General features: G+C 45.1%; 1 long non-coding RNA gene across 1 annotated transcript; it reads left to right on the top strand.

Moving 5' to 3' along the window:
* The first annotated feature begins 1,782 nt into the window (after positions 1–1,782).
* LOC136481889 (uncharacterized) lies at positions 1,783–3,200 on the top strand. Its single transcript, XR_010764891.1, has 2 exons — positions 1,783–2,017; positions 2,987–3,200. It is a non-coding gene; the product is annotated as an uncharacterized lncRNA (long non-coding RNA).
* The last annotated feature ends 8,085 nt before the right edge of the window (positions 3,201–11,285 follow it).

Genomic DNA, 11,285 nt, shown 5'->3' with positions numbered 1-11,285 from the left:
GCCTCAAACAAGCAACGGAACTAACATTTGAGGGACCATATGAAGAACACAACTCCAGCAAGGTCCCCATTCGAGCCCCTAGATTACAGAGGCCCCCAAATACACCCTTCCACCCTCATTCTTGCGAGTGTCGACTGCAGCCCCAATCGGGCAATTGGTTGTTTTTCTCGCTCCCACACCCTCCTCCCCACCGCGCTTTCGAGCCCAGTGCTCCTCCCCTCCATGTCTCATACATGGCCGGTGATCTCGGTATGGCATGGCACCTCTTTGACCCCTAGCACCCTTCTCGATGAGCAGCACGGGGATGGCAGGAAACAGGGGAGTCGAGATCCGCTGCCGACGGGTGGAAAAGATGGAGGAGGGAAGGGGAATAAAGGAATGAGTGGTCCTATTTGCCAGTGTTTATTTGGTTGAATCTGAGGGCGCCCGCTCGAGTACGAATAAAAAAATATGAATCTCAAAAGTAAGAGAGGAGCCTTCAAATCAAATGTAGGGACCTTGATTTGAGGGCTCCTGCTAGAGTTGCCCTACTCGACTAGCTTGATCCCTCTGCTACTGCCGCCTCCCTTTTCTTATTGTATTCCTAATATGTATTTCCCTCTTACCTCCCATTCCAACCCATACGGGCAGCATCTTTGTAGCTCCTTTGAACATCCTACTCCCTCTTACGCTATATCTAGCGTGGTTGCATTTTGTCAAGTTACATGCAGAACAGAAATCACTATGTAGTAGCATATATAGGCGGTCTGGTTGTGTAGTGCTGGTGGCAGTGGAACTTGACTTTTTTAGCAGTTTTAATCAGCATTGCAGTTGGAAATTTCAAGCAGTGTACTTTTTTGGGCCAAGCATTCACTTTTCACAGTGAACCTATCATGCAGCGAATATCAGCACATCCTCACCATAAATAGGCTGATGGGGTTGTTCATTCGAAAAATGGACCCGCAATTAATAAGTAACTTAATATGGTTGGCTAGCTACTTGAACACATACTCGCTCCACATAACTGTAGCATGAGAGGAAGACAACAATTACAAGATTACAAAAATAGATTTTAGGAGATACCCAATTTATTTACTGAGGTATTAAAAAAAGAGGTTTGTGACAGTGCTTGGGACCTCCCCGTGGAATTTTTTCGTTAAATAAAAGTAATTAGGGGGAATTGGGTCATTCCAATGTATTCTAAGTTGCCCCAACGTCTTCTTCCCCCCTGTCTCAGACGAACTGAAAGCCACATGGATCGGGGAAGGGCTTGCCGCCACCTGAAGTGCTCACCGGTGCCAGCGCCCGACTGTTCAAATCAACAAATTAACAGATCGATTTTTTTCCTGAACTTTGTACTCCTTTGTAACAGAGAAAGCAGTTGTGTTGCCTGTGCCTGTGCTTGTCGGGGCCTGCGCCTCAGCCGGAGATTGGGTTCCTTTGCCTGTATCCTCCCTTCGCCTTCCTCTTACACTACCATGCTCAGCTCCTCTAGCATGCCCGTGTCCCATCACCGCTGCCACCACAGCCACCGCCACAGCCATGGCCACGCCCAGACCCAACAGCGTCAACAACTGCCACCATGCATGCCTCTCTAACTGAGCACTGGCCGATGGCCAAACCGACGAGGTAGCGGCCAGCGGTGTAACACCCTGAAAAAATGGTGCTTTGGCCTAGGATTGTTTTGTAATATATATAAAGAAGTTTTGTGTCTTTAAACAGGAAAAACAAATCGTTAAATGGGTCGGGCCATCTTGAGCCATGGCCCATACATCCAACCCAATCCCTCCACCCACCTAAAATCTTGAGAGAGGAGAGGAGACCGACTCCTCCACTTCCCCCAAGTCGATGCCGCTGTTCTCCCCTCTCCCATACGTCCTTTTCCTCTGTAGCACCTTTCTTCCCCATAGATCTCCACCATGAAAACTTGGATCAAGAGGCGAGGTGGAAAAACGCAATGAGGGACATAGGAGTAGAAAGATGGGCTGGATCAGCGCTTTCCCATAACCTTCTCGTGGGTTCTTCAAGAAAACCCTAGGTAAGGCTTGTGACCCTGTTGTAGCTGATCTTTTTGGGCGTTTTTATGGTTTAATTCATGTTTAGGCAAGATTAGAGAAGAAGTTAGGGCATTGTGATTCAGATTGGTAGTTCTGCGCAAGGGCAGACTTATGTTGTTTCTGTGTCTCTGTAGATTAGATAGTCAAAACGAATTTTTCTGGCAAAGTGTTATATATAAAAGTTGTAGAGAACATAGTGCTCTATAATCTGACCAAAGGACGTGATTTTATCCCGTGTGGTTTAGGGGTTATGAATTTTTCTGAAGTCGCCTTTCTGAATATCACCGTTTTTTCTGTAGTCGAAGTTCAGTGTCCTTTTAGACGGTCTTAGTGGCTAAATTAGAGAATCTCACAGTTTCAAAATCTGTAGACAATGTTGTTTCTAGAAGCTGTATAAAAATGGCAAACTTTTATCTTGCGGCTTGTCGTCAATGCCCATTTTTGTGGTTGCTGAGCAGATCCCTGGGAAGTTGCAGTCCTCAGTTTTGTATCAGGTTTTAGGCCACATAAATGACTGAACTAAATCTTTGTGTGTGCATGAAAGTTGTAGCTCTCGTTCTGTAGTTTTCAGAAATGTTATTGTTTTCTGTGTTTTGTGGTTTGAAACTAAAGATACAAAATTGTTAAGCGATGCTGTTCTGTTTTGTCATCTGAATGGTTCAGTGAAGTTTAGTTGAACTCTAGGCTACTTTAATGATGAAAATAAAATATGGGATCAGAACTAACTGTAGCTCTTGTTCCATAGTTTCTCAGATTGTATTTATTTGTCCCTATTGCTTTTGTTTGTCAAAATATATAAATTGTGAAGCAGCGTTGCTGCAATTAGTTAAAAACCTATACTCACTGTTTTACTCGTTTATCGGGTTGGGCCGTAGGAACGCTTTGCCTACTGTTTGTACATGTTTATGTGAGTATGGAGTATGTATGCTGAGTTTGTATCCTCAAAACAGGTGGTAGTGCTCCGGACTGCTTAGCGGTCATCGCATTTGGTTGGAGGCAAGTGAATGTAGCAGTGGTTTGCTACCGTTTTGGCATGCTATTTTCATCGCCTACATCATAATATCTATTATAATGTCATACTACTAATAACGGAACCTTGTGATCTTTGTTTATTCATCCTTATTGAATCGTGGTCTTATTTATTTATTTATGGTGATGCTATTATTCCTTATTGCTATATCTGGTTAACCCATAACCTCGGAGATGAAGTTGAAGTATCGTTGGTGGTTTATGTTAATTTTATTGCAGCATATAATTGCATTGCATCATTCATTTGCATTGGAGCTTATGTCGTTGACCTATGGTCACGACCGTACCGGTACAACATCATGGGGTGCAGCTCCATATCTTGTTGGGTGTGCAGGTAGGAGACATTTTGCATTGCATTCATATGAATTCACGAAGTATATTGAAGTGATATGTCTATGTTATTATGAAGCTCTATTATCTGTCTATGTTCAAAAATTGGAAGTCACTCATTTTCTATTGAAATTATATCTTATGTATTCTATAAGTGGAACTCCACATTAAATCGTGGTTTAAGTTGTGGTTCAAATAGCTTGTCAAAACAAATTTCCTTGCTGAGATGTTTCATCTCACCCTTGCATTACTCAACCCAGGTACTTGATGCTTGCGTGGAAGGGAAGGGATCACTACTATACTCGCACCTTTCACAGCCACGTCGTAACCCCTATCGCAGTTCCGATTTTGGCCTCGGCAATAAGTTGTCGGCAGTGATAGTCATAGCCATCACCGTCGCTATCTGAGACCGACTGGGATGTTCACTACACTGCCATTTTGGCTTATCATCCATCCATGATAAGGTCCTTACTTCCGTCGCATTGGACCATGGCTCACCTATGTGAGCATGCACTAACATAGCGGCATGGTTTATGATCCGTCCATGATCAGATCCTTATTCTGTTGCATTGAGGCCCGACTTGCTTGTGTTGGTGTACACTAACACTGTCGTATTGGCTTATGATCCAGTCCCTGATCAGGTCCTTGTTTCCATCACATTGGAGCACGACATGCCTGTGTTAAGCCGAACATCACCGTCGCTTCAACGAATGAACCGCCTAGTCATAGGGCATCGTCACCATCGCGTTGCAGTACGATCCCCCTGTCATGATCCTTTAGTCGCTGTCGGGTTACCAAACAATTCGACGGTGATACACTATTGACCCCTGCTGCATCAAACGAATAGCGGCGGTGATGACAAAACAACCAATGACCCTTACATCCGATGGTGGTAGAATTGCTTCTGGTTTTCACAATGTATTTACTAGTTCAGCTGGGCCTTAATAACTTACTGAACACACACCATACAGATATAATCATTACACATCATTCATCATGTCCACAACGAAGAGTACTTGTTATAATAACAATGCTCAACACTAACATAACAACTGTGTCAACTGATGAATTAATACAAGCGGTACATAGATAGCATAATAAAGGTTCTGCTCCCTACAGACTTACGTAAGGTAGATGTGCTCCGCTCCTTCAGATTGGCACTCCTTGATCAGCTTGGCAGCCAATGCATGATGGAACCCCTCTTCTTCCTCCCATAGCCATTGCAGGAAAATCATTCAAAATCATCAAGACTCCAAAACCCGTACAATGCAAGGCAGTAGAATTAATAATTAATAATATTCAACATACCATTGGTTTAGTTACCAAGCCAAAATTGAACTATATATAGACTCAAAACAACTCCCTATCTGAACAAACACATGTCCTAACAACAAAATACAACATAGGCACCTTTACTGCTGTGCTAATGACTCCATGAACAAGGGAACATAAGGAAGATAGTGAGGTCCGTTGATACATAGACTCTAGGTAGGTCTAGGACAGCGGATGACCCAAGTAGGGAGGTCATGAACTTTTTCATGGTTCATGTCATATGCAAGCAATGTTCTGTCCTCCCCAACAAGGAAAATCAAATTCCATTCAAGGTGAACTACAATCACTCTGTACTCCGCATCACAAACCTCGTAACCAAATTCAATATTGTTCTGTCCAAATATCTCTAGCATTGTCACCGTATGCTTCAATGTCCATCTATTACAACCATAGTCTTCAAAGATCCAGATTAAAAGCTAAGTCATAGTGTAAATATCAACAGTACATAAACACAAATGACCCTGGGCTTCATGGATGGAGACTGCATCACAACGTGGCTTCTGTATTTTTGTCCAAGTCTTTCCGTCCATATCAATAGCAACGATCTGGGAGCACTCGAGCTAGTGCATAAAACCATTAAGAAACACACTTCTTGCATATGTGGATACTCTAATACCATCGCCCCATTCAGATTCTTTAAAGATCCAAGCTGCACTCTTAGATGATTAGATGCTCACACCTACGGACTCACCCTCCCTCATCTTCCCATATTCAAACACATGGAAGTGCGAGGAGACTGTCAGATCGAACCCCAAGCGAGCCTCGACACAAGAACGGAGGTTAACTGGTAGTAGCAACCATTTGTTAGTCGCCGGATTGCAGACAATGTAGCGACACCCAAAACACTAGCAGAGGATGAGGCTGCTACAGCAATCTAAGACAACGACATCGTGAATGGGGAAGGGCAAGAAGGACAAGGAGGGGCTGTTCACTGGTGACCCTGGCGAAGTGGCGTTTGCCTTTCTAGGTGCGATAGAAGAATTCGGTAACAATCTGGGACAAGCTCCTTTTGGTACTCGGTGTCTGAGATGAGGTGGTTCCAGGAGCGGTAGACACACTTGCAGCTGCACAAGGAACGGGTAGTGAGGCGGCGGAGGATGAGGACCAAGACATGGTCTGTTAGGATGCCCACTCCCTTTATCTTGTTGGGGACCTCCTCCATCTTGACAAGGATCTGCTGGAGCGGCAGACACACACTAATCAGATGGAAGCTTGCTTCCTACTTACATGAGTGAAGAGGGGAATAAAAATCCAAGAAACATGGATAAGGGAAGTGCAAAAGCATTACCCTTGCGTTTGAATCTCGCAGCAGTGAGCTCGAGCGGGCATGACGGTGAGTACCACCTTGGTCACTAGTTGATCTGTGCGGGGCAGTGAGGCATACCAGCGCCGCGGCGTAGAGTACTAGATTGTCAGCAATGAGCAGTGGTGATGTGAACTAGTAGCACTGAGGAGGAGGCAGACAGGGTGGGAAAGCGGTCTTTGTAAGCTAAAGTTGGGGCTACGGTAATGCAAATTTGAGCAAGACTTCGTAAATACATGCATGAGATTTAGGCGGGCTTGGAAATTGATGATAGTGCTACCATCCTCACCGTCTGGAAGCGGCGGTGAAGTCTGCCGACGGTAGTGGTTGCATGTTACGGATATTACCTAACGACAGACGTGACATACGGTCGAATCTAAGGTGCTCGAGGGCTACCATCACACTACGGGTCATAGAAGGCCGCTTCCCCATCACACAAAATAAACATCGCCACAAAGATAAGGAAGATCCCAAAAAATACATAAGTTAAGAATCTTTCATATTTCATGTAAATAAAACATACATATTCTACGCTAAAAATTCAGTATATAAAATAAAATCCTAGTACAAGACTAGCTTTAGCGGGATGTGGATGACCCCCCGTCGGGCCTTTTGCCAGGCTTGTAGTAGGGGGCCCTTTCCCATGCGGCACGCGGTCTGATGTGTTAATTAAAATAAATATAGTTAGTTTTGATTGGTGATAGGAACTATGTAGTAACTTAAAAAAATTGAAAGATGGTTGATCACGAAAAACATCATCATGCAAAGTTATTATTTCTTTAGTACCTTCTCCTTGCGTGCTTCCTTGTCGGCTCTATTGGCCGCGTGGTGCTTGTCCCTACGAGCCTTCACCGCCTGATTGCTGCCGTAGTACCGAACCACACCAAGCTCACTGTCGCAGGCCATGGCGTCGCTGCTCAGGATATACTTGGCCAAAGCACTATGCTCTGGCCCAGAGATCCCCTCGCCTCTACGAGACTTCCCATTCATGTGCTGCAGCAACTCATGAAGACTCCATGATGGCGCTTTCTTGCCATGGCAAAAAGGACACACAAAGGTGCCCTTGCCACAACCACGAAACTTGACACCTCCATTAGAGAGACCGACTAGGATCTCGCTCTCCTTCTCTTCGAATTTAGAATCATCAAAATATGAGTTTTCGATCTCGGAGTCACTGTGGCCTAGCATGCTTGCAGAGACAATTGAAGGAAGAAAGAAAAAGATCAACTGCAAAATTTGCAAGTTTAGAGTGGAGAAAGCAACACACCGTACCCCCTTATTATATGAAGCAATGGCGACGATTCGCATGGCAACATCGACTTCCCTAGGTGCATGTTTCCCATCGATTCGCCTCGCTATGTACCCAATGCCTCCATTCAATTGCGACCATTCGCTTGGCAGTGTTGAGTTCCCAAGGTGCGTATTTCACGTCGCTTGGCCCTGCAGCATACCAAAAGCATTCAAAAACATTACAGACACAACCGCCACAATGGTCATCAATTAAGAGTGCGATTCACACGTAAGAACACACCGTACCCAACTGCGATCTTGTGGGCTAAACTGTCGAGATCACGTCCAACATCCAAGATCAAATGGCACAGTGCACTGCATGGCCGGATGATACTCTTTAAATAACCGGGAAACAAGTTTGCCACAATAACTCCTCAATCAATCAAATTAAATTTCACAAAAAAATACGTCTCAATGATGCCGCTGTGCCTCTCTGGCCCTCCGGCTCACCGGAGCTCCATCCACGCCAGCAATCATGATGGCGAGGCGGCACCCCACATCGCTGATGGCGCTCCCTATCGAGGTGCAAATTGAGATCACCGGCCACCTCGCTGCAACCTCGGAGCGGCCCATGGATGACCTCCGTAGCCTACGGGCGACGTGCTCGTCCATGCGTGGCAACTGCGGTGACCCTGCCGTCGGTTGACACATGGCAGTGGGTCACTGTAGATGTGGGGCGAGGTCATCGAATGACCTCGTCAACTACTTCGCTCACCTTGCTAGACTAACCCAAGTCGACAACCTAGAGGCTTGCTTGCTTACCGGGATATAAACCGTATTCACGGAAAACTACAGCCCCCGGCCATTCCTCGACTATCTTACCCACGTCGTGGATGGCGGGCACAATGTAGTGGCCTATCTAGTCGCCATATTCTTCTATAGGCACAATGGCGATGCCGGCGACAACAACACTGCGAGGCGGTATATAAGACAGGTCGAGGGAGAGGAAGAATCGTAGGTAGCGGTGGCGGGTGGTGGCGGCAGACCAACGAGTAGGTGGCTAAGCAACAAGGGGTGTCGGCTATGCTGCAAGGCAGCCACGAAAGCGATCCATGAAACGACACGGCGACGCAACAATTCACCGCCTCTGCAGCCGACATAGGTACGCGGTGATCTTCCATGCGCAGTCGGCGACTACGGCATTCCAAAAGCATGGGAAGAAAGGTCTCTGTTTTGCAGCGAGGACCATAGGCTTCGCTGCGAAATTATTTTATTCAAAAATGCAATTGGAATAAGAAACTAATTCAGTCTTTACATGTGAGTGTTGTACTATAGTACTCTTCAATATAAGTGTTCTACTACCGTCTCTGTAATTCAATATATAAGTGTTCTACTATAAATTAGTTAGAAAACTACTCCGTAAATCAATATAAGTGTTCTACTATAGTACTCTTCATGTTACTATTGCTGAATCAGCGTTTGAAATGGTGACGGGAGTTGTCACGCCACCGAGAATTGATGTCTTATTCCATATTCATCGCATAATAGGGTTCATCCGATCAAGTCTCACATCATATTTTTTTATGAGGAATTAAATTAAAAGCCAAGCAGAAGAAAGTAAACGTGACCACGTCCCTCTATTAAAAGCCAAGCAAAGGAGCCATTGGTGTTGAAATGTTATTGTAACACCACCGTAACGCATGTGTGTACCAAATAAATAATTTAATTTGCAAACAAAACAAAGATGACACATTAGTTTAGCTGAAATAATGACAACATCCATCATTAAGGAAATTAACATGTCCATAGACAAGCAAGGTCCATTTAAAATGCATGATATAGAGATACATCAAATGCAGCTTTATTTACTGCTCTGCTAATGATTTTTAGTTGAACTCTTTTTTAACGCTACGTCTAACATATTAAAAGACACAGGCAGGGATGACATGAACTCTTGTGCGGTCCATGTCATATGCAATGATTGTTCTATCCTCCCTAGCAAAGAAAATTATATTTTATTCTAGGTGAACTATAATCACTGTGTAATCGGCAACCCAATCCATGAAACCAAATCTAATATTAATCCTTCCAAACAGGATCCGTGTGCTGACCGTATGCTTCAATGTCCAATTATTAGTACCATAGTCTTCAAGGATCGAGATTGAAAGCTTGGAATCATTGGGACCAGCAATAGTACATACACACAAGTGACCCTGAGCTTGATGCATGGAGTGTTGAAGACCACTAGGCCTATCAATTCTCCTCCATGTCTTTCCCTCCATATCCACAGCAAGTATCATAGAGCACTCCCCAGAGTGCCCCATAATGTGCAGACAACCGTTAAGAAACACACTTGGTTGTTTGTAAAATGTCACATCAGTATCCTCGTCCCATTCAGATTCCTTATAGATCCATGCTATAGTTTCAGATGAGTAGATTTCCACACCAGTGCACAAACTGTCGACATCCACATACTCAATCACATGGAAGTGCAAGGAGGCTGTCAGATCAAACCCCGAACGAGCTTCACCAACAGAATGGCCAACTTCATGGGTCCTAGGTGGCAGTATATTAAACTTCTGGGTCATTGGATTGCAAACGACATAGCGGTATCCATCAGCACCAAGGCACCAACATAGGATGAGGCCGTTGCAGCAATCTGATATAGCTATATTGTCAGGGTTGAAGGGCAAGAATTCGAAGGAGGGGGGTGTACACCAGAGACGCTGGTGAAGTTTTGATTGCCGTTCTCACTGTCGTAGAAGAAGCCGGCCATAGTTTGGGGCAGCACCTTACGGTTGTCGGAGATGTGGCGGTTCTAGGAGCGAAGACACATTTGCAGGAGAACAAGGAGGGGGCAGAGAGGCGGCGGAGGATTTCCAGAACAAGATCCTCTGTGAGGCTGGCTTGTGCGTTCCTGTTGTTGGGGGCCGCCTCCATTTCAAAGAGCCTACGATCGTCATTGTGCAGTAGGATGAGAGCTTCCTTAGTAATGAGATCACTAAATAGAAAAATAATCCGACAAAGATCCATCAGTGAAGTGCGAAAGTATACCCTTGCTTTTGGATTTGGCGGCGGTGCGGCACGAGGCGTGCAATGGTTCACACAAATTACGACAGGAACAATGCGCCGGCCGTAAGGGATGTGGCGGCGGCGCGGAGCGAGGCGTGCAATGGAGAGAGGAACAATGCGCCAACCTTGAAGATGGAGAAGTGGAATGGTAATGCAACTGTGTTGTTGGTAATTGGGAAATGGGGAAATAACTCATGCTGAATTTACTACCGCCGGTAGACCAAACGATCATGTATGGCCGGCGGTCAAAACACCTATCCAGTTGGCTCGGCTTTTAATGCGACGGAGAAAATACCACTGCCGCATCTACTGTTAACCCGTGGGTGGTAGAAGTCTCAACTGTTGGTTTCCTTCAGCAAGAGGCCTCGCTATCGGTCCAACTGGCAGTGGAAGTAAAACACAGTCGGTTCTATTGCTATGGCAGTGAAAGTGGCGATAGTGATAAGTCAACCTGTATTAGTGGATTAGCGGCACATCTTCACTTACACTTAGAGATAATAATGATATGTTTATCTTGATGTAATAAAATTAGTTTTTCAGTCATGAGGACCCTTGGTGGTTTAATAATTAACTGAGGTGGAACCTTTATTAATAGTAGTTTTGTTCTTGTTGTTGCTTCCGCGTTTTACTTTGTTCATGGATTTATGTTGCCGAGTTTTAGACTTTGGCATAAGGGGAGGGACGTTAGTGACATATTGGGCCTTTGTTGCGCCTGGGGTGTTACAATCAGCTAACGTTTGCGTCCACGCGTAATCTGGTAGGTGGCGAGCCGATGCAGTCCGCCATGGCCTGCGCGCGTCGCCGAGAAGACAGCTTTTCCGATCCATGGCTAGCAAATCCATGCAAAACTATTCTACCCTCCACAATTCAATTACAGCTGGTCCAAGCCCACTAGATTTTGGTTCCAGCCCACAGCTTCAGTTCCTCTTAGTAGGTTCCTCCTATTTCTTAAC

The sequence above is a fragment of the Miscanthus floridulus genome, chromosome 9 (genome assembly GCF_019320115.1).
Source record: "Miscanthus floridulus cultivar M001 chromosome 9, ASM1932011v1, whole genome shotgun sequence".
NCBI lineage: Eukaryota > Viridiplantae > Streptophyta > Magnoliopsida > Poales > Poaceae > Miscanthus > Miscanthus floridulus.
The sequence above is the reverse complement of the archived record's forward strand: the minus strand, read 5'-3'. Positions and strand labels throughout refer to the sequence as shown.